The sequence below is a fragment of the Schistocerca cancellata genome, unplaced genomic scaffold, assembly GCF_023864275.1.
Source record: "Schistocerca cancellata isolate TAMUIC-IGC-003103 unplaced genomic scaffold, iqSchCanc2.1 HiC_scaffold_199, whole genome shotgun sequence".
Classification (NCBI taxonomy): domain Eukaryota; kingdom Metazoa; phylum Arthropoda; class Insecta; order Orthoptera; family Acrididae; genus Schistocerca; species Schistocerca cancellata.
Genome location: NW_026046231.1, coordinates 1 through 21,861, shown reverse-complemented (window position 1 = coordinate 21,861; position 21,861 = coordinate 1). Strand labels below are relative to the sequence as shown.

General features: G+C 45.0%; 16 non-coding genes across 16 annotated transcripts; all 16 read left to right on the top strand.

The window, feature by feature from the left end:
• The first annotated feature begins 250 nt into the window (after positions 1 to 250).
• Positions 251 to 323, top strand: Trnat-cgu (transfer RNA threonine (anticodon CGU)). The gene has a single exon. It is a non-coding gene; the product is annotated as a tRNA-Thr (tRNA).
• A 311-nt stretch (positions 324 to 634) lies between these two features.
• Trnae-uuc (transfer RNA glutamic acid (anticodon UUC)) lies at positions 635 to 706 on the top strand. Its single transcript has one exon. It is a non-coding gene; the product is annotated as a tRNA-Glu (tRNA).
• A 296-nt stretch (positions 707 to 1,002) lies between these two features.
• On the top strand, positions 1,003 to 1,075 carry Trnak-uuu (transfer RNA lysine (anticodon UUU)). The gene has a single exon. It is a non-coding gene; the product is annotated as a tRNA-Lys (tRNA).
• Positions 1,076 to 4,512: 3,437 nt separating this feature from the next.
• On the top strand, positions 4,513 to 4,585 carry Trnat-cgu (transfer RNA threonine (anticodon CGU)). The gene has a single exon. It is a non-coding gene; the product is annotated as a tRNA-Thr (tRNA).
• Positions 4,586 to 4,896: 311 nt separating this feature from the next.
• Positions 4,897 to 4,968, top strand: Trnae-uuc (transfer RNA glutamic acid (anticodon UUC)). Its single transcript has one exon. It is a non-coding gene; the product is annotated as a tRNA-Glu (tRNA).
• Positions 4,969 to 5,264: 296 nt separating this feature from the next.
• On the top strand, positions 5,265 to 5,337 carry Trnak-uuu (transfer RNA lysine (anticodon UUU)). Its single transcript has one exon. It is a non-coding gene; the product is annotated as a tRNA-Lys (tRNA).
• Positions 5,338 to 8,774: 3,437 nt separating this feature from the next.
• Positions 8,775 to 8,847, top strand: Trnat-cgu (transfer RNA threonine (anticodon CGU)). The gene has a single exon. It is a non-coding gene; the product is annotated as a tRNA-Thr (tRNA).
• Positions 8,848 to 9,158: 311 nt separating this feature from the next.
• Positions 9,159 to 9,230, top strand: Trnae-uuc (transfer RNA glutamic acid (anticodon UUC)). The gene has a single exon. It is a non-coding gene; the product is annotated as a tRNA-Glu (tRNA).
• A 296-nt stretch (positions 9,231 to 9,526) lies between these two features.
• Trnak-uuu (transfer RNA lysine (anticodon UUU)) lies at positions 9,527 to 9,599 on the top strand. The gene has a single exon. It is a non-coding gene; the product is annotated as a tRNA-Lys (tRNA).
• Positions 9,600 to 13,036: 3,437 nt separating this feature from the next.
• Trnat-cgu (transfer RNA threonine (anticodon CGU)) lies at positions 13,037 to 13,109 on the top strand. Its single transcript has one exon. It is a non-coding gene; the product is annotated as a tRNA-Thr (tRNA).
• Positions 13,110 to 13,420: 311 nt separating this feature from the next.
• Positions 13,421 to 13,492, top strand: Trnae-uuc (transfer RNA glutamic acid (anticodon UUC)). The gene has a single exon. It is a non-coding gene; the product is annotated as a tRNA-Glu (tRNA).
• Positions 13,493 to 13,788: 296 nt separating this feature from the next.
• On the top strand, positions 13,789 to 13,861 carry Trnak-uuu (transfer RNA lysine (anticodon UUU)). The gene has a single exon. It is a non-coding gene; the product is annotated as a tRNA-Lys (tRNA).
• A 3,437-nt stretch (positions 13,862 to 17,298) lies between these two features.
• Positions 17,299 to 17,371, top strand: Trnat-cgu (transfer RNA threonine (anticodon CGU)). Its single transcript has one exon. It is a non-coding gene; the product is annotated as a tRNA-Thr (tRNA).
• A 311-nt stretch (positions 17,372 to 17,682) lies between these two features.
• Trnae-uuc (transfer RNA glutamic acid (anticodon UUC)) lies at positions 17,683 to 17,754 on the top strand. The gene has a single exon. It is a non-coding gene; the product is annotated as a tRNA-Glu (tRNA).
• Positions 17,755 to 18,050: 296 nt separating this feature from the next.
• On the top strand, positions 18,051 to 18,123 carry Trnak-uuu (transfer RNA lysine (anticodon UUU)). The gene has a single exon. It is a non-coding gene; the product is annotated as a tRNA-Lys (tRNA).
• Positions 18,124 to 21,570: 3,447 nt separating this feature from the next.
• Positions 21,571 to 21,643, top strand: Trnat-cgu (transfer RNA threonine (anticodon CGU)). The gene has a single exon. It is a non-coding gene; the product is annotated as a tRNA-Thr (tRNA).
• The last annotated feature ends 218 nt before the right edge of the window (positions 21,644 to 21,861 follow it).

Here is a 21,861-nt window from a genome sequence, read left to right as displayed (position 1 = left end):
GGACGGTCGCGTGCTATTTCTGAACTCTAGCGTCGGCCTGGCCCTACAGGCCGCTGTGTCCAGGTGCCGCAAGGGCGATGTACTGTAACCTCAGGCAGTGCTGCTTTCCGTTGAAAAAGCTGCGGCAGCAGTTTAATCTAGCCCGTCGGGAAAGCACGTGTAGCAACACAGCAGATTCTTGAGAAAGCGCGAACTGTCTATCTCTAATATGTGGGACTTACCAAGTTTCCTGGGACGTTTGTTGCAACGTGCCTCGGTAGCGCAGTAGGTAGCGCGTAAGTCTCGTAGTCTTAAGGTCGTGAGTTCGATCCTCACCCGGGGAATTTAATTTGCTGTACATAATGGCTGAATTAACGGCGTTGCTGTTGCTAGGGAACGAACTTAATTGTCGTTTGTTACCCCCAAGGAGTCCACGCCTCAGCGTCAAAATGTTTACTTCCAACTATGGCAAGGTACAACTTTGATCTTTCTCCTCCCCTGTTATGATGCAAACGGCAATTAATAGTCAGTTTCGAGCTGTGCGCCATGCCAGTCTGCACGCACAAATACGCTCGCAAACAGAGAACACCACTGAGTCCGGATTCAGCACGAAATGCGGGAGGAGAGGGAGTAAATCTCACGTTTATTGAGCAAATCCGGTGTGGTCTAGTGGCTAGGATACCTGGCTTTCACCCAGGAGGCCAGGGTTCGATTTCCGGTACCGGAAGGGAAGTTTTTGCGCACACGTCCCTCCATGTTTTGGCCTTCCAACCTTCGTTTGTCGCCCTCCTTCCGGAGCTTCAACCGAACGTAATCGGGGAAAACAGGCGCAAGATGCAATTACTGTCAGCACCGGGATAAAGGCAGAAGAGGCACTGGTCCGCTGTTGGGCTGCTACCAGCGTCAGTGGGAAGTCGGTGAAGTCGCCAGTTGCGCCAGAAGCCAGCAATTACCGTAGTACGCCTACACACGCGTTCCAATTATTCACATTGCTTGCAGCCGCTCCACCTACAACGGGCGTGAGCCCGCATAGCTCAGTCGGTAGAGCATTAGGCTTTTAACCTAAGGGTCCAGGGTTCGAGTCCATGTCCGGGCGAAGGTTTTTAACGCTTCCGTAATGGCTCGTCTCGTAGCGCTGGTAGCCCTGCCGTAATCAGTGCACAGAGTTCGTTTCCTGTCAACATTCTGCGCAGACCGGTTGGATTTTTCACGATTCGAGGGAAGCTTCAGATACGAGCAGTCGTGGCCGAGTGGTTACAGACCCAGTTTCTTGTTATAACTGAGTGGTTGAGAGTTTATGTTTTATGATGGATGATACGAATTCTTTAGTGACAGACATATCGAATAGTGCCTTCTTCAAAAATCTTAAGACGCTGTGGGCATAATGTGGGTTTAATGCAGAGGATGTTGCAAAGCGTGGTGATGAGGTTAAGAAAGAAATTGAGGAGATGATCCAGAATATTATTTCTAGAGAGCAACAGAAGAAACATGAGATGCACGAAAGGCTGAATTCTTTATTGCATGAAGCTGACAAACTAAGTAAGGAACTTGAATTTCATTTTTATCCTGCATTATATGATACGCTGCCTTTATGTGAGGCTCTTACTAAGCTAGAGTGTGAAACAAGAAAACTTCAAGAGAAGAAGTGTGCGCTCATGAAAGAAATATTGGAGACTTCAAAGCAGGAGGCAGAACTGTGTTCAAGTCTTGGAGAAGCTACAGAGATTAAGGTAGAGGATGCTCTACCAACAAGTGATGAGATAGCCATTTTCAATCAAAGACTTTGAGTTCTGCAGTGACGAAAGAGTGCTGCTCAACAGGAAAGTGGAGTCCCTTCAAGTGTAATTAACAAAACGGAAGCATTCAGAGACATTAACAACACAAAACAACATATTACTCTAGAGACTTCAAAATGCCAATGAAACCCCCCTCGCAGTAACATTGGTATGGCAGTTCGTCTCAGGCGTAACTCATCTGAATTTACTGAATGCCAAGCAAATAAAAAACTTAAGCCTTCTTCTCTTCTTGATATGGACATACTATAAATGAAAACAAAAAAGAACCTTATTTGCTGCTCAGTGAATCTTAAGTTAGTGGAGTTGTATCATTGTCATTTTGTATTGTTTTTAACTGGAGATATTTATTTATGACTGTTCCACATCCCAAAGTGATTTTTATTTTCTATAACTACCTTTAGACTTTGCAAATATTAGTCAGAATATGTTAAATACCAAAAAATTCACATGTTGGGTCTTCAAAGAAAGGGGGTCATCTTATATTCTGAGTTGTCTTATAGTGAGGTAAATACAGACACTTTTTATTATTATATTGATCTGTCTGAAGAAGTTAAGTACCATGCACGAGCTCATACTTGCTTTGAATTCTGCACCTCATGCAGTTGAAAAATTCCTCCTCATTTCCAGCACCTTCATTTGATTAGTTTCTCAAGTAATGAGGAAGCCTTTATTCCACTTTTCTCGCGTGTACTGAACAGTCTGCTGCTTCAGTCCATGAAATCTTCCCTGTGTTGCCCTGAAAGTTTAGCATGTAGAACTTAAAGCATTTAATTTATTCTTCATCTGACATCAGCTACGAAAATTAACTTGTGTGTTATTAGATTTTCTTTTTGTTGCACAGACTGTTGTGGTCTCTGCTTCAGGAATAACCATTAACTTACAATTATATGTGCGAACCAATTGTTAACTGCAGATTCATAGTCATGTTTCTCAACCATCACAGATATGATTTTGTATGCATTATTAATCGCTACAATTTACTGTTCTCATAGAATTAAGCAAACTTAATGACAGTAATAATTTATCCTCTTAACTCCCTACAGTGGATCAACAGGAATTGGACATCCAGTTTAAATGTGATGTATGTTCCTAAAAAAACAAGGGACACAGCGCATATTCCCATAGCTGGCAGCATGAAGAAAATTGCTGCCTGCTCACCACTAACCTTCCCACATTTGGCCAAGTTGATGCTGCTGCATCCTATCCCACCCTTTTGGAAACTAAGCAAAATTCACACCTAACTTCTCTGCATACTTCCAAAAAGGTCACCAGAAGTCCACAGTACAGCCAACAGCTAATACTAAGTATCAGAGATACTTCGTTGCACCTGTAAGACTTGGGTTAGTTCGCTAAATTCTCTCTAAAGGTGGACAAAATAATTTTTCAATCCATATTGCAGGTATGTAACACTATGCATTTAAGGGTTAAAATTGTGTTCTATTGTGTATTCTACTCCAGCAGTGTTTTACGTAAATGTATAGTATTTATGCTGTAGAGTGGTGTTTACAAACCCTACTTGATAACAGTGAATGTGCAATCAAGAAAATGTAACAAAAAATTAACATTTAATAATGTTTAATAAGATAAAAAAAAGTGGTTAAGGCGACTGACTAGAAATCAGATTCCCTCTGGGAGCGTAGGTTCGAGTCCTACCGACTGCGTCCGTTTTTTTTCTTTTTTTTCTTTAGGAAGGAGGAGCAGAAAATTTCGCGGTTTGCGTGTCGTTTTGGCACCTCGCCACACCTCTCCTCTCACAGCCGTTTATAGCGCCTGTCCTTTTGATAAGGGCGAATTCCAAGCGTCAGCTTTCGCGTCAGCCGAGCAAAGTCGGGACAAGTCGGGACATACTACAGGATGGCCTGCTTGGAGCAACGACGGAAAGAAAACGTTAATTTAACAGCACACATACTCATACGCGAAAATTGCGCCCGTTGCGGTGGCCGGGAATCGAACCCGGATCAACTGCTTGGAAGGCGTGATAGTAGCTGTAGGCGCTTTACGAGGTAGGAGGGTGCATCCACACGCATCCGGGTAGCGCCTCCACGCACGCTGCGTCTTTGGGCAAGACTCGTCGCCGCGGCCGCAACGTTACTCACACGATAGTGATGAGCGGTCGCTATAAGGCAGTGTAGTGGGGGACTCCGCGTGTGTAGCACTTTTTTCGGTCGTATCCGACGTCGCTGGGTGGCAATCCCACTTTCCCTGCAGACAGCTGCTCGGGAATGTGCTCGGCAAGCACGGACGTCATCGGACGCCCGCCCCCAACAAATGCAACTAACAAAATGAGAACAACAACTAAAAAAGTGGTAGGTTGTTCACCTACCACGCGGGCGGCCCGGGTTCGATTCCCGGCCGATGCATCGTTTTGCTGTTCTCGCTATAATGCCGCCGCGCCGATTGCTCGCTTGAGCTGCGTCAGCCACAGGAATGTGTAGCAGGATTCGCTGTGAGAAGAACCAAACGCGCAGCACGCAAGAGGCCGTACTTGGACGGTCGCGTGCTATTTCTGAACTCTAGCGTCGGCCTGGCCCTACAGGCCGCTGTGTCCAGGTGCCGCAAGGGCGATGTACTGTAACCTCAGGCAGTGCTGCTTTCCGTTGAAAAAGCTGCGGCAGCAGTTTAATCTAGCCCGTCGGGAAAGCACGTGTAGCAACACAGCAGATTCTTGAGAAAGCGCGAACTGTCTATCTCTAATATGTGGGACTTACCAAGTTTCCTGGGACGTTTGTTGCAACGTGCCTCGGTAGCGCAGTAGGTAGCGCGTAAGTCTCGTAGTCTTAAGGTCGTGAGTTCGATCCTCACCCGGGGAATTTAATTTGCTGTACATAATGGCTGAATTAACGGCGTTGCTGTTGCTAGGGAACGAACTTAATTGTCGTTTGTTACCCCCAAGGAGTCCACGCCTCAGCGTCAAAATGTTTACTTCCAACTATGGCAAGGTACAACTTTGATCTTTCTCCTCCCCTGTTATGATGCAAACGGCAATTAATAGTCAGTTTCGAGCTGTGCGCCATGCCAGTCTGCACGCACAAATACGCTCGCAAACAGAGAACACCACTGAGTCCGGATTCAGCACGAAATGCGGGAGGAGAGGGAGTAAATCTCACGTTTATTGAGCAAATCCGGTGTGGTCTAGTGGCTAGGATACCTGGCTTTCACCCAGGAGGCCAGGGTTCGATTTCCGGTACCGGAAGGGAAGTTTTTGCGCACACGTCCCTCCATGTTTTGGCCTTCCAACCTTCGTTTGTCGCCCTCCTTCCGGAGCTTCAACCGAACGTAATCGGGGAAAACAGGCGCAAGATGCAATTACTGTCAGCACCGGGATAAAGGCAGAAGAGGCACTGGTCCGCTGTTGGGCTGCTACCAGCGTCAGTGGGAAGTCGGTGAAGTCGCCAGTTGCGCCAGAAGCCAGCAATTACCGTAGTACGCCTACACACGCGTTCCAATTATTCACATTGCTTGCAGCCGCTCCACCTACAACGGGCGTGAGCCCGCATAGCTCAGTCGGTAGAGCATTAGGCTTTTAACCTAAGGGTCCAGGGTTCGAGTCCATGTCCGGGCGAAGGTTTTTAACGCTTCCGTAATGGCTCGTCTCGTAGCGCTGGTAGCCCTGCCGTAATCAGTGCACAGAGTTCGTTTCCTGTCAACATTCTGCGCAGACCGGTTGGATTTTTCACGATTCGAGGGAAGCTTCAGATACGAGCAGTCGTGGCCGAGTGGTTACAGACCCAGTTTCTTGTTATAACTGAGTGGTTGAGAGTTTATGTTTTATGATGGATGATACGAATTCTTTAGTGACAGACATATCGAATAGTGCCTTCTTCAAAAATCTTAAGACGCTGTGGGCATAATGTGGGTTTAATGCAGAGGATGTTGCAAAGCGTGGTGATGAGGTTAAGAAAGAAATTGAGGAGATGATCCAGAATATTATTTCTAGAGAGCAACAGAAGAAACATGAGATGCACGAAAGGCTGAATTCTTTATTGCATGAAGCTGACAAACTAAGTAAGGAACTTGAATTTCATTTTTATCCTGCATTATATGATACGCTGCCTTTATGTGAGGCTCTTACTAAGCTAGAGTGTGAAACAAGAAAACTTCAAGAGAAGAAGTGTGCGCTCATGAAAGAAATATTGGAGACTTCAAAGCAGGAGGCAGAACTGTGTTCAAGTCTTGGAGAAGCTACAGAGATTAAGGTAGAGGATGCTCTACCAACAAGTGATGAGATAGCCATTTTCAATCAAAGACTTTGAGTTCTGCAGTGACGAAAGAGTGCTGCTCAACAGGAAAGTGGAGTCCCTTCAAGTGTAATTAACAAAACGGAAGCATTCAGAGACATTAACAACACAAAACAACATATTACTCTAGAGACTTCAAAAATGCCAATGAAACCCCCTCGCAGTAACATTGGTATGGCAGTTCGTCTCAGGCGTAACTCATCTGAATTTACTGAATGCCAAGCAAATAAAAAACTTAAGCCTTCTTCTCTTCTTGATATGGACATACTATAAATGAAAACAAAAAAGAACCTTATTTGCTGCTCAGTGAATCTTAAGTTAGTGGAGTTGTATCATTGTCATTTTGTATTGTTTTTAACTGGAGATATTTATTTATGACTGTTCCACATCCCAAAGTGATTTTTATTTTCTATAACTACCTTTAGACTTTGCAAATATTAGTCAGAATATGTTAAATACCAAAAAATTCACATGTTGGGTCTTCAAAGAAAGGGGGTCATCTTATATTCTGAGTTGTCTTATAGTGAGGTAAATACAGACACTTTTTATTATTATATTGATCTGTCTGAAGAAGTTAAGTACCATGCACGAGCTCATACTTGCTTTGAATTCTGCACCTCATGCAGTTGAAAAATTCCTCCTCATTTCCAGCACCTTCATTTGATTAGTTTCTCAAGTAATGAGGAAGCCTTTATTCCACTTTTCTCGCGTGTACTGAACAGTCTGCTGCTTCAGTCCATGAAATCTTCCCTGTGTTGCCCTGAAAGTTTAGCATGTAGAACTTAAAGCATTTAATTTATTCTTCATCTGACATCAGCTACGAAAATTAACTTGTGTGTTATTAGATTTTCTTTTTGTTGCACAGACTGTTGTGGTCTCTGCTTCAGGAATAACCATTAACTTACAATTATATGTGCGAACCAATTGTTAACTGCAGATTCATAGTCATGTTTCTCAACCATCACAGATATGATTTTGTATGCATTATTAATCGCTACAATTTACTGTTCTCATAGAATTAAGCAAACTTAATGACAGTAATAATTTATCCTCTTAACTCCCTACAGTGGATCAACAGGAATTGGACATCCAGTTTAAATGTGATGTATGTTCCTAAAAAAACAAGGGACACAGCGCATATTCCCATAGCTGGCAGCATGAAGAAAATTGCTGCCTGCTCACCACTAACCTTCCCACATTTGGCCAAGTTGATGCTGCTGCATCCTATCCCACCCTTTTGGAAACTAAGCAAAATTCACACCTAACTTCTCTGCATACTTCCAAAAAGGTCACCAGAAGTCCACAGTACAGCCAACAGCTAATACTAAGTATCAGAGATACTTCGTTGCACCTGTAAGACTTGGGTTAGTTCGCTAAATTCTCTCTAAAGGTGGACAAAATAATTTTTCAATCCATATTGCAGGTATGTAACACTATGCATTTAAGGGTTAAAATTGTGTTCTATTGTGTATTCTACTCCAGCAGTGTTTTACGTAAATGTATAGTATTTATGCTGTAGAGTGGTGTTTACAAACCCTACTTGATAACAGTGAATGTGCAATCAAGAAAATGTAACAAAAAATTAACATTTAATAATGTTTAATAAGATAAAAAAAAGTGGTTAAGGCGACTGACTAGAAATCAGATTCCCTCTGGGAGCGTAGGTTCGAGTCCTACCGACTGCGTCCGTTTTTTTTCTTTTTTTCTTTAGGAAGGAGGAGCAGAAAATTTCGCGGTTTGCGTGTCGTTTTGGCACCTCGCCACACCTCTCCTCTCACAGCCGTTTATAGCGCCTGTCCTTTTGATAAGGGCGAATTCCAAGCGTCAGCTTTCGCGTCAGCCGAGCAAAGTCGGGACAAGTCGGGACATACTACAGGATGGCCTGCTTGGAGCAACGACGGAAAGAAAACGTTAATTTAACAGCACACATACTCATACGCGAAAATTTGCGCCCGTTGCGGTGGCCGGGAATCGAACCCGGATCAACTGCTTGGAAGGCGTGATAGTAGCTGTAGGCGCTTTACGAGGTAGGAGGGTGCATCCACACGCATCCGGGTAGCGCCTCCACGCACGCTGCGTCTTTGGGCAAGACTCGTCGCCGCGGCCGCAACGTTACTCACACGATAGTGATGAGCGGTCGCTATAAGGCAGTGTAGTGGGGGACTCCGCGTGTGTAGCACTTTTTTCGGTCGTATCCGACGTCGCTGGGTGGCAATCCCACTTTCCCTGCAGACAGCTGCTCGGGAATGTGCTCGGCAAGCACGGACGTCATCGGACGCCCGCCCCCAACAAATGCAACTAACAAAATGAGAACAACAACTAAAAAAGTGGTAGGTTGTTCACCTACCACGCGGGCGGCCCGGGTTCGATTCCCGGCCGATGCATCGTTTTGCTGTTCTCGCTATAATGCCGCCGCGCCGATTGCTCGCTTGAGCTGCGTCAGCCACAGGAATGTGTAGCAGGATTCGCTGTGAGAAGAACCAAACGCGCAGCACGCAAGAGGCCGTACTTGGACGGTCGCGTGCTATTTCTGAACTCTAGCGTCGGCCTGGCCCTACAGGCCGCTGTGTCCAGGTGCCGCAAGGGCGATGTACTGTAACCTCAGGCAGTGCTGCTTTCCGTTGAAAAAGCTGCGGCAGCAGTTTAATCTAGCCCGTCGGGAAAGCACGTGTAGCAACACAGCAGATTCTTGAGAAAGCGCGAACTGTCTATCTCTAATATGTGGGACTTACCAAGTTTCCTGGGACGTTTGTTGCAACGTGCCTCGGTAGCGCAGTAGGTAGCGCGTAAGTCTCGTAGTCTTAAGGTCGTGAGTTCGATCCTCACCCGGGGAATTTAATTTGCTGTACATAATGGCTGAATTAACGGCGTTGCTGTTGCTAGGGAACGAACTTAATTGTCGTTTGTTACCCCCAAGGAGTCCACGCCTCAGCGTCAAAATGTTTACTTCCAACTATGGCAAGGTACAACTTTGATCTTTCTCCTCCCCTGTTATGATGCAAACGGCAATTAATAGTCAGTTTCGAGCTGTGCGCCATGCCAGTCTGCACGCACAAATACGCTCGCAAACAGAGAACACCACTGAGTCCGGATTCAGCACGAAATGCGGGAGGAGAGGGAGTAAATCTCACGTTTATTGAGCAAATCCGGTGTGGTCTAGTGGCTAGGATACCTGGCTTTCACCCAGGAGGCCAGGGTTCGATTTCCGGTACCGGAAGGGAAGTTTTTGCGCACACGTCCCTCCATGTTTTGGCCTTCCAACCTTCGTTTGTCGCCCTCCTTCCGGAGCTTCAACCGAACGTAATCGGGGAAAACAGGCGCAAGATGCAATTACTGTCAGCACCGGGATAAAGGCAGAAGAGGCACTGGTCCGCTGTTGGGCTGCTACCAGCGTCAGTGGGAAGTCGGTGAAGTCGCCAGTTGCGCCAGAAGCCAGCAATTACCGTAGTACGCCTACACACGCGTTCCAATTATTCACATTGCTTGCAGCCGCTCCACCTACAACGGGCGTGAGCCCGCATAGCTCAGTCGGTAGAGCATTAGGCTTTTAACCTAAGGGTCCAGGGTTCGAGTCCATGTCCGGGCGAAGGTTTTTAACGCTTCCGTAATGGCTCGTCTCGTAGCGCTGGTAGCCCTGCCGTAATCAGTGCACAGAGTTCGTTTCCTGTCAACATTCTGCGCAGACCGGTTGGATTTTTCACGATTCGAGGGAAGCTTCAGATACGAGCAGTCGTGGCCGAGTGGTTACAGACCCAGTTTCTTGTTATAACTGAGTGGTTGAGAGTTTATGTTTTATGATGGATGATACGAATTCTTTAGTGACAGACATATCGAATAGTGCCTTCTTCAAAAATCTTAAGACGCTGTGGGCATAATGTGGGTTTAATGCAGAGGATGTTGCAAAGCGTGGTGATGAGGTTAAGAAAGAAATTGAGGAGATGATCCAGAATATTATTTCTAGAGAGCAACAGAAGAAACATGAGATGCACGAAAGGCTGAATTCTTTATTGCATGAAGCTGACAAACTAAGTAAGGAACTTGAATTTCATTTTTATCCTGCATTATATGATACGCTGCCTTTATGTGAGGCTCTTACTAAGCTAGAGTGTGAAACAAGAAAACTTCAAGAGAAGAAGTGTGCGCTCATGAAAGAAATATTGGAGACTTCAAAGCAGGAGGCAGAACTGTGTTCAAGTCTTGGAGAAGCTACAGAGATTAAGGTAGAGGATGCTCTACCAACAAGTGATGAGATAGCCATTTTCAATCAAAGACTTTGAGTTCTGCAGTGACGAAAGAGTGCTGCTCAACAGGAAAGTGGAGTCCCTTCAAGTGTAATTAACAAAACGGAAGCATTCAGAGACATTAACAACACAAAACAACATATTACTCTAGAGACTTCAAAAATGCCAATGAAACCCCCTCGCAGTAACATTGGTATGGCAGTTCGTCTCAGGCGTAACTCATCTGAATTTACTGAATGCCAAGCAAATAAAAAACTTAAGCCTTCTTCTCTTCTTGATATGGACATACTATAAATGAAAACAAAAAAGAACCTTATTTGCTGCTCAGTGAATCTTAAGTTAGTGGAGTTGTATCATTGTCATTTTGTATTGTTTTTAACTGGAGATATTTATTTATGACTGTTCCACATCCCAAAGTGATTTTTATTTTCTATAACTACCTTTAGACTTTGCAAATATTAGTCAGAATATGTTAAATACCAAAAAATTCACATGTTGGGTCTTCAAAGAAAGGGGGTCATCTTATATTCTGAGTTGTCTTATAGTGAGGTAAATACAGACACTTTTTATTATTATATTGATCTGTCTGAAGAAGTTAAGTACCATGCACGAGCTCATACTTGCTTTGAATTCTGCACCTCATGCAGTTGAAAAATTCCTCCTCATTTCCAGCACCTTCATTTGATTAGTTTCTCAAGTAATGAGGAAGCCTTTATTCCACTTTTCTCGCGTGTACTGAACAGTCTGCTGCTTCAGTCCATGAAATCTTCCCTGTGTTGCCCTGAAAGTTTAGCATGTAGAACTTAAAGCATTTAATTTATTCTTCATCTGACATCAGCTACGAAAATTAACTTGTGTGTTATTAGATTTTCTTTTTGTTGCACAGACTGTTGTGGTCTCTGCTTCAGGAATAACCATTAACTTACAATTATATGTGCGAACCAATTGTTAACTGCAGATTCATAGTCATGTTTCTCAACCATCACAGATATGATTTTGTATGCATTATTAATCGCTACAATTTACTGTTCTCATAGAATTAAGCAAACTTAATGACAGTAATAATTTATCCTCTTAACTCCCTACAGTGGATCAACAGGAATTGGACATCCAGTTTAAATGTGATGTATGTTCCTAAAAAAACAAGGGACACAGCGCATATTCCCATAGCTGGCAGCATGAAGAAAATTGCTGCCTGCTCACCACTAACCTTCCCACATTTGGCCAAGTTGATGCTGCTGCATCCTATCCCACCCTTTTGGAAACTAAGCAAAATTCACACCTAACTTCTCTGCATACTTCCAAAAAGGTCACCAGAAGTCCACAGTACAGCCAACAGCTAATACTAAGTATCAGAGATACTTCGTTGCACCTGTAAGACTTGGGTTAGTTCGCTAAATTCTCTCTAAAGGTGGACAAAATAATTTTTCAATCCATATTGCAGGTATGTAACACTATGCATTTAAGGGTTAAAATTGTGTTCTATTGTGTATTCTACTCCAGCAGTGTTTTACGTAAATGTATAGTATTTATGCTGTAGAGTGGTGTTTACAAACCCTACTTGATAACAGTGAATGTGCAATCAAGAAAATGTAACAAAAAATTAACATTTAATAATGTTTAATAAGATAAAAAAAAGTGGTTAAGGCGACTGACTAGAAATCAGATTCCCTCTGGGAGCGTAGGTTCGAGTCCTACCGACTGCGTCCGTTTTTTTTCTTTTTTTCTTTAGGAAGGAGGAGCAGAAAATTTCGCGGTTTGCGTGTCGTTTTGGCACCTCGCCACACCTCTCCTCTCACAGCCGTTTATAGCGCCTGTCCTTTTGATAAGGGCGAATTCCAAGCGTCAGCTTTCGCGTCAGCCGAGCAAAGTCGGGACAAGTCGGGACATACTACAGGATGGCCTGCTTGGAGCAACGACGGAAAGAAAACGTTAATTTAACAGCACACATACTCATACGCGAAAATTTGCGCCCGTTGCGGTGGCCGGGAATCGAACCCGGATCAACTGCTTGGAAGGCGTGATAGTAGCTGTAGGCGCTTTACGAGGTAGGAGGGTGCATCCACACGCATCCGGGTAGCGCCTCCACGCACGCTGCGTCTTTGGGCAAGACTCGTCGCCGCGGCCGCAACGTTACTCACACGATAGTGATGAGCGGTCGCTATAAGGCAGTGTAGTGGGGGACTCCGCGTGTGTAGCACTTTTTTCGGTCGTATCCGACGTCGCTGGGTGGCAATCCCACTTTCCCTGCAGACAGCTGCTCGGGAATGTGCTCGGCAAGCACGGACGTCATCGGGCGCCCGCCCCCAACAAATGCAACTAACAAAATGAGAACAACAACTAAAAAAGTGGTAGGTTGTTCACCTACCACGCGGGCGGCCCGGGTTCGATTCCCGGCCGATGCATCGTTTTGCTGTTCTCGCTATAATGCCGCCGCGCCGATTGCTCGCTTGAGCTGCGTCAGCCACAGGAATGTGTAGCAGGATTCGCTGTGAGAAGAACCAAACGCGCAGCACGCAAGAGGCCGTACTTGGACGGTCGCGTGCTATTTCTGAACTCTAGCGTCGGCCTGGCCCTACAGGCCGCTGTGTCCAGGTGCCGCAAGGGCGATGTACTGTAACCTCAGGCAGTGCTGCTTTCCGTTGAAAAAGCTGCGGCAGCAGTTTAATCTAGCCCGTCGGGAAAGCACGTGTAGCAACACAGCAGATTCTTGAGAAAGCGCGAACTGTCTATCTCTAATATGTGGGACTTACCAAGTTTCCTGGGACGTTTGTTGCAACGTGCCTCGGTAGCGCAGTAGGTAGCGCGTAAGTCTCGTAGTCTTAAGGTCGTGAGTTCGATCCTCACCCGGGGAATTTAATTTGCTGTACATAATGGCTGAATTAACGGCGTTGCTGTTGCTAGGGAACGAACTTAATTGTCGTTTGTTACCCCCAAGGAGTCCACGCCTCAGCGTCAAAATGTTTACTTCCAACTATGGCAAGGTACAACTTTGATCTTTCTCCTCCCCTGTTATGATGCAAACGGCAATTAATAGTCAGTTTCGAGCTGTGCGCCATGCCAGTCTGCACGCACAAATACGCTCGCAAACAGAGAACACCACTGAGTCCGGATTCAGCACGAAATGCGGGAGGAGAGGGAGTAAATCTCACGTTTATTGAGCAAATCCGGTGTGGTCTAGTGGCTAGGATACCTGGCTTTCACCCAGGAGGCCAGGGTTCGATTTCCGGTACCGGAAGGGAAGTTTTTGCGCACACGTCCCTCCATGTTTTGGCCTTCCAACCTTCGTTTGTCGCCCTCCTTCCGGAGCTTCAACCGAACGTAATCGGGGAAAACAGGCGCAAGATGCAATTACTGTCAGCACCGGGATAAAGGCAGAAGAGGCACTGGTCCGCTGTTGGGCTGCTACCAGCGTCAGTGGGAAGTCGGTGAAGTCGCCAGTTGCGCCAGAAGCCAGCAATTACCGTAGTACGCCTACACACGCGTTCCAATTATTCACATTGCTTGCAGCCGCTCCACCTACAACGGGCGTGAGCCCGCATAGCTCAGTCGGTAGAGCATTAGGCTTTTAACCTAAGGGTCCAGGGTTCGAGTCCATGTCCGGGCGAAGGTTTTTAACGCTTCCGTAATGGCTCGTCTCGTAGCGCTGGTAGCCCTGCCGTAATCAGTGCACAGAGTTCGTTTCCTGTCAACATTCTGCGCAGACCGGTTGGATTTTTCACGATTCGAGGGAAGCTTCAGATACGAGCAGTCGTGGCCGAGTGGTTACAGACCCAGTTTCTTGTTATAACTGAGTGGTTGAGAGTTTATGTTTTATGATGGATGATACGAATTCTTTAGTGACAGACATATCGAATAGTGCCTTCTTCAAAAATCTTAAGACGCTGTGGGCATAATGTGGGTTTAATGCAGAGGATGTTGCAAAGCGTGGTGATGAGGTTAAGAAAGAAATTGAGGAGATGATCCAGAATATTATTTCTAGAGAGCAACAGAAGAAACATGAGATGCACGAAAGGCTGAATTCTTTATTGCATGAAGCTGACAAACTAAGTAAGGAACTTGAATTTCATTTTTATCCTGCATTATATGATACGCTGCCTTTATGTGAGGCTCTTACTAAGCTAGAGTGTGAAACAAGAAAACTTCAAGAGAAGAAGTGTGCGCTCATGAAAGAAATATTGGAGACTTCAAAGCAGGAGGCAGAACTGTGTTCAAGTCTTGGAGAAGCTACAGAGATTAAGGTAGAGGATGCTCTACCAACAAGTGATGAGATAGCCATTTTCAATCAAAGACTTTGAGTTCTGCAGTGACGAAAGAGTGCTGCTCAACAGGAAAGTGGAGTCCCTTCAAGTGTAATTAACAAAACGGAAGCATTCAGAGACATTAACAACACAAAACAACATATTACTCTAGAGACTTCAAAAATGCCAATGAAACCCCCTCGCAGTAACATTGGTATGGCAGTTCGTCTCAGGCGTAACTCATCTGAATTTACTGAATGCCAAGCAAATAAAAAACTTAAGCCTTCTTCTCTTCTTGATATGGACATACTATAAATGAAAACAAAAAAGAACCTTATTTGCTGCTCAGTGAATCTTAAGTTAGTGGAGTTGTATCATTGTCATTTTGTATTGTTTTTAACTGGAGATATTTATTTATGACTGTTCCACATCCCAAAGTGATTTTTATTTTCTATAACTACCTTTAGACTTTGCAAATATTAGTCAGAATATGTTAAATACCAAAAAATTCACATGTTGGGTCTTCAAAGAAAGGGGGTCATCTTATATTCTGAGTTGTCTTATAGTGAGGTAAATACAGACACTTTTTATTATTATATTGATCTGTCTGAAGAAGTTAAGTACCATGCACGAGCTCATACTTGCTTTGAATTCTGCACCTCATGCAGTTGAAAAATTCCTCCTCATTTCCAGCACCTTCATTTGATTAGTTTCTCAAGTAATGAGGAAGCCTTTATTCCACTTTTCTCGCGTGTACTGAACAGTCTGCTGCTTCAGTCCATGAAATCTTCCCTGTGTTGCCCTGAAAGTTTAGCATGTAGAACTTAAAGCATTTAATTTATTCTTCATCTGACATCAGCTACGAAAATTAACTTGTGTGTTATTAGATTTTCTTTTTGTTGCACAGACTGTTGTGGTCTCTGCTTCAGGAATAACCATTAACTTACAATTATATGTGCGAACCAATTGTTAACTGCAGATTCATAGTCATGTTTCTCAACCATCACAGATATGATTTTGTATGCATTATTAATCGCTACAATTTACTGTTCTCATAGAATTAAGCAAACTTAATGACAGTAATAATTTATCCTCTTAACTCCCTACAGTGGATCAACAGGAATTGGACATCCAGTTTAAATGTGATGTATGTTCCTAAAAAAACAAGGGACACAGCGCATATTCCCATAGCTGGCAGCATGAAGAAAATTGCTGCCTGCTCACCACTAACCTTCCCACATTTGGCCAAGTTGATGCTGCTGCATCCTATCCCACCCTTTTGGAAACTAAGCAAAATTCACACCTAACTTCTCTGCATACTTCCAAAAAGGTCACCAGAAGTCCACAGTACAGCCAACAGCTAATACTAAGTATCAGAGATACTTCGTTGCACCTGTAAGACTTGGGTTAGTTCGCTAAATTCTCTCTAAAGGTGGACAAAATAATTTTTCAATCCATATTGCAGGTATGTAACACTATGCATTTAAGGGTTAAAATTGTGTTCTATTGTGTATTCTACTCCAGCAGTGTTTTACGTAAATGTATAGTATTTATGCTGTAGAGTGGTGTTTACAAACCCTACTTGATAACAGTGAATGTGCAATCAAGAAAATGTAACAAAAAATTAACATTTAATAATGTTTAATAAGATAAAAAAAAGTGGTTAAGGCGACTGACTAGAAATCAGATTCCCTCTGGGAGCGTAGGTTCGAGTCCTACCGACTGCGTCCGTTTTTTTTCTTTTTTTCTTTAGGAAGGAGGAGCAGAAAATTTCGCGGTTTGCGTGTCGTTTTGGCACCTCGCCACACCTCTCCTCTCACAGCCGTTTATAGCGCCTGTCCTTTTGATAAGGGCGAATTCCAAGCGTCAGCTTTCGCGTCAGCCGAGCAAAGTCGGGACAAGTCGGGACATACTACAGGATGGCCTGCTTGGAGCAACGACGGAAAGAAAACGTTAATTTAACAGCACACATACTCATACGCGAAAATTTGCGCCCGTTGCGGTGGCCGGGAATCGAACCCGGATCAACTGCTTGGAAGGCGTGATAGTAGCTGTAGGCGCTTTACGAGGTAGGAGGGTGCATCCACACGCATCCGGGTAGCGCCTCCACGCACGCTGCGTCTTTGGGCAAGACTCGTCGCCGCGGCCGCAACGTTACTCACACGATAGTGATGAGCGGTCGCTATAAGGCAGTGTAGTGGGGGACTCCGCGTGTGTAGCACTTTTTTCGGTCGTATCCGACGTCGCTGGGTGGCAATCCCACTTTCCCTGCAGACAGCTGCTCGGGAATGTGCTCGGCAAGCACGGACGTCATCGGACGCCCGCCCCCAACAAATGCAACTAACAAAATGAGAACAACAACTAAAAAAGTGGTAGGTTGTTCACCTACCACGCGGGCGGCCCGGGTTCGATTCCCGGCCGATGCATCGTTTTGCTGTTCTCGCTATAATGCCGCCGCGCCGATTGCTCGCTTGAGCTGCGTCAGCCACAGGAATGTGTAGCAGGATTCGCTGTGAGAAGAACCAAACGCGCAGCACGCAAGAGGCCGTACTTGGACGGTCGCGTGCTATTTCTGAACTCTAGCGTCGGCCTGGCCCTACAGGCCGCTGTGTCCAGGTGCCGCAAGGGCGATGTACTGTAACCTCAGGCAGTGCTGCTTTCCGTTGAAAAAGCTGCGGCAGCAGTTTAATCTAGCCCGTCGGGAAAGCACGTGTAGCAACACAGCAGATTCTTGAGAAAGCGCGAACTGTCTATCTCTAATATGTGGGACTTACCAAGTTTCCTGGGACGTTTGTTGCAACGTGCCTCGGTAGCGCAGTAGGTAGCGCGTAAGTCTCGTAGTCTTAAGGTCGTGAGTTCGATCCTCACCCGGGGAATTTAATTTGCTGTACATAATGGCTGAATTAACGGCGTTGCTGTTGCTAGGGAACGAACTTAATTGTCGTTTGTTACCCCCAAGGAGTCCACGCCTCAGCGTCAAAATGTTTACTTCCAACTATGGCAAGGTACAACTTTGATCTTTCTCCTCCCCTGTTATGATGCAAACGGCAATTAATAGTCAGTTTCGAGCTGTGCGCCATGCCAGTCTGCACGCACAAATACGCTCGCAAACAGAGAACACCACTGAGTCCGGATTCAGCACGAAATGCGGGAGGAGAGGGAGTAAATCTCACGTTTATTGAGCAAATCCGGTGTGGTCTAGTGGCTAGGATACCTGGCTTTCACCCAGGAGGCCAGGGTTCGATTTCCGGTACCGGAAGGGAAGTTTTTGCGCACACGTCCCTCCATGTTTTGGCCTTCCAACCTTCGTTTGTCGCCCTCCTTCCGGAGCTTCAACCGAACGTAATCGGGGAAAACAGGCGCAAGATGCAATTACTGTCAGCACCGGGATAAAGGCAGAAGAGGCACTGGTCCGCTGTTGGGCTGCTACCAGCGTCAGTGGGAAGTCGGTGAAGTCGCCAGTTGCGCCAGAAGCCAGCAATTACCGTAGTACGCCTACACACGCGTTCCAATTATTCACATTGCTTGCAGCCGCTCCACCTACAACGGGCGTGAGCCCGCATAGCTCAGTCGGTAGAGCATTAGGCTTTTAACCTAAGGGTCCAGGGTTCGAGTCCATGTCCGGGCGAAGGTTTTTAACGCTTCCGTAATGGCTCGTCTCGTAGCGCTGGTAGCCCTGCCGTAATCAGTGCACAGAGTTCGTTTCCTGTCAACATTCTGCGCAGACCGGTTGGATTTTTCACGATTCGAGGGAAGCTTCAGATACGAGCAGTCGTGGCCGAGTGGTTACAGACCCAGTTTCTTGTTATAACTGAGTGGTTGAGAGTTTATGTTTTATGATGGATGATACGAATTCTTTAGTGACAGACATATCGAATAGTGCCTTCTTCAAAAATCTTAAGACGCTGTGGGCATAATGTGGGTTTAATGCAGAGGATGTTGCAAAGCGTGGTGATGAGGTTAAGAAAGAAATTGAGGAGATGATCCAGAATATTATTTCTAGAGAGCAACAGAAGAAACATGAGATGCACGAAAGGCTGAATTCTTTATTGCATGAAGCTGACAAACTAAGTAAGGAACTTGAATTTCATTTTTATCCTGCATTATATGATACGCTGCCTTTATGTGAGGCTCTTACTAAGCTAGAGTGTGAAACAAGAAAACTTCAAGAGAAGAAGTGTGCGCTCATGAAAGAAATATTGGAGACTTCAAAGCAGGAGGCAGAACTGTGTTCAAGTCTTGGAGAAGCTACAGAGATTAAGGTAGAGGATGCTCTACCAACAAGTGATGAGATAGCCATTTTCAATCAAAGACTTTGAGTTCTGCAGTGACGAAAGAGTGCTGCTCAACAGGAAAGTGGAGTCCCTTCAAGTGTAATTAACAAAACGGAAGCATTCAGAGACATTAACAACACAAAACAACATATTACTCTAGAGACTTCAAAAATGCCAATGAAACCCCCTCGCAGTAACATTGGTATGGCAGTTCGTCTCAGGCGTAACTCATCTGAATTTACTGAATGCCAAGCAAATAAAAAACTTAAGCCTTCTTCTCTTCTTGATATGGACATACTATAAATGAAAACAAAAAAGAACCTTATTTGCTGCTCAGTGAATCTTAAGTTAGTGGAGTTGTATCATTGTCATTTTGTATTGTTTTTAACTGGAGATATTTATTTATGACTGTTCCACATCCCAAAGTGATTTTTATTTTCTATAACTACCTTTAGACTTTGCAAATATTAGTCAGAATATGTTAAATACCAAAAAATTCACATGTTGGGTCTTCAAAGAAAGGGGGTCATCTTATATTCTGAGTTGTCTTATAGTGAGGTAAATACAGACACTTTTTATTATTATATTGATCTGTCTGAAGAAGTTAAGTACCATGCACGAGCTCATACTTGCTTTGAATTCTGCACCTCATGCAGTTGAAAAATTCCTCCTCATTTCCAGCACCTTCATTTGATTAGTTTCTCAAGTAATGAGGAAGCCTTTATTCCACTTTTCTCGCGTGTACTGAACAGTCTGCTGCTTCAGTCCATGAAATCTTCCCTGTGTTGCCCTGAAAGTTTAGCATGTAGAACTTAAAGCATTTAATTTATTCTTCATCTGACATCAGCTACGAAAATTAACTTGTGTGTTATTAGATTTTCTTTTTGTTGCACAGACTGTTGTGGTCTCTGCTTCAGGAATAACCATTAACTTACAATTATATGTGCGAACCAATTGTTAACTGCAGATTCATAGTCATGTTTCTCAACCATCACAGATATGATTTTGTATGCATTATTAATCGCTACAATTTACTGTTCTCATAGAATTAAGCAAACTTAATGACAGTAATAATTTATCCTCTTAACTCCCTACAGTGGATCAACAGGAATTGGACATCCAGTTTAAATGTGATGTATGTTCCTAAAAAAACAAGGGACACAGCGCATATTCCCATAGCTGGCAGCATGAAGAAAATTGCTGCCTGCTCACCACTAACCTTCCCACATTTGGCCAAGTTGATGCTGCTGCATCCTATCCCACCCTTTTGGAAACTAAGCAAAATTCACACCTAACTTCTCTGCATACTTCCAAAAAGGTCACCAGAAGTCCACAGTACAGCCAACAGCTAATACTAAGTATCAGAGATACTTCGTTGCACCTGTAAGACTTGGGTTAGTTCGCTAAATTCTCTCTAAAGGTGGACAAAATAATTTTTCAATCCATATTGCAGGTATGTAACACTATGCATTTAAGGGTTAAAATTGTGTTCTATTGTGTATTCTACTCCAGCAGTGTTTTACGTAAATGTATAGTATTTATGCTGTAGAGTGGTGTTTACAAACCCTACTTGATAACAGTGAATGTGCAATCAAGAAAATGTAACAAAAAATTAACATTTAATAATGTTTAATAAGATAAAAAAAAGTGGTTAAGGCGACTGACTAGAAATCAGATTCCCTCTGGGAGCGTAGGTTCGAGTCCTACCGACTGCGTCCGTTTTTTTTCTTTTTTTCTTTAGGAAGGAGGAGCAGAAAATTTCGCGGTTTGCGTGTCGTTTTGGCACCTCGCCACACCTCTCCTCTCACAGCCGTTTATAGCGCCTGTCCTTTTGATAAGGGCGAATTCCAAGCGTCAGCTTTCGCGTCAGCCGAGCAAAGTCGGGACAAGTCGGGACATACTACAGGATGGCCTGCTTGGAGCAACGACGGAAAGAAAACGTTAATTTAACAGCACACATACTCATACGCGAAAATTTGCGCCCGTTGCGGTGGCCGGGAATCGAACCCGGATCAACTGCTTGGAAGGCGTGATAGTAGCTGTAGGCGCTTTACGAGGTAGGAGGGTGCATCCACACGCATCCGGGTAGCGCCTCCACGCACGCTGCGTCTTTGGGCAAGACTCGTCGCCGCGGCCGCAACGTTACTCACACGATAGTGATGAGCGTCGCGTATAAGGCAGTGTAGTGGGGGACTCCGCGTGTGTTGTAGCACTTTTTTCGGGTCGTATCCGACGTCGCTGGGTGGCAATCCCACTTTCCCTGCAGACAGCTGCTCGGGAATGTGCTCGGCAAGCACGGACGTCATCGGACGCCCGCCCCCAACAAATGCAACTAACAAAATGAGAACAACAACTAAAAAAAGTGGTAGGTTTGTTCACCTACCACGCGGGCGGCCCGGGTTCGGATTCCCGGCCGATGCATCGTTTTGCTGTTCTCGCTATAATGCCGCCGCGCCGATTGCTCGCTGAGCTGCGTCAGCCACAGGAATGTGTAGCAGGATTCGCTGTGAGAAGAACCAAACGCGCAGCACGCAAGAGGCCGTACTTGGACGGTCGCGTGCTATTTCTGAACTCTAGCGTCGGCCTGGCCCTACAGGCCGCTGTGTCCAGGTGCCGCAAGGGCGATGTACTGTAACCTCAGGCAGTGGCTGCTTTCCGTTGAAAAAAGCTGCGGCAGCAGTTTAATCTAGCCCGTCGGGAAAGGCACGTGTAGCAACACAGCAGATTCTTGAGAAAAGCGCGAACTGTCTATCTCTAATATGTGGGACTTACCAAGTTTCCTGGGACGTTTGTTGCAACGTGCCTCGGTAGCGCAGTAGGTAGCGCGTAAGTCTCGTAGTCTTAAGGTCGTGAGTTCGATCCTCACCCGGGGAATTTAATTTGCTGTACATAATGGCTGAATTAACGGCGTTGCTGTTGCTAGGGAACGAACTTAATTGTCGTTTGTTACCCCCAAGGAGTCCACGCCTCAGCGTCAAAATGTTTACTTCCAACTATGGCAAGGTACAACTTTGATCTTTCTCCTCCCCTGTTATGATGCAAACGGGCAATTAATAGTCAGTTTCGAGCTGTGCGCCATGCCAGTCTGCACG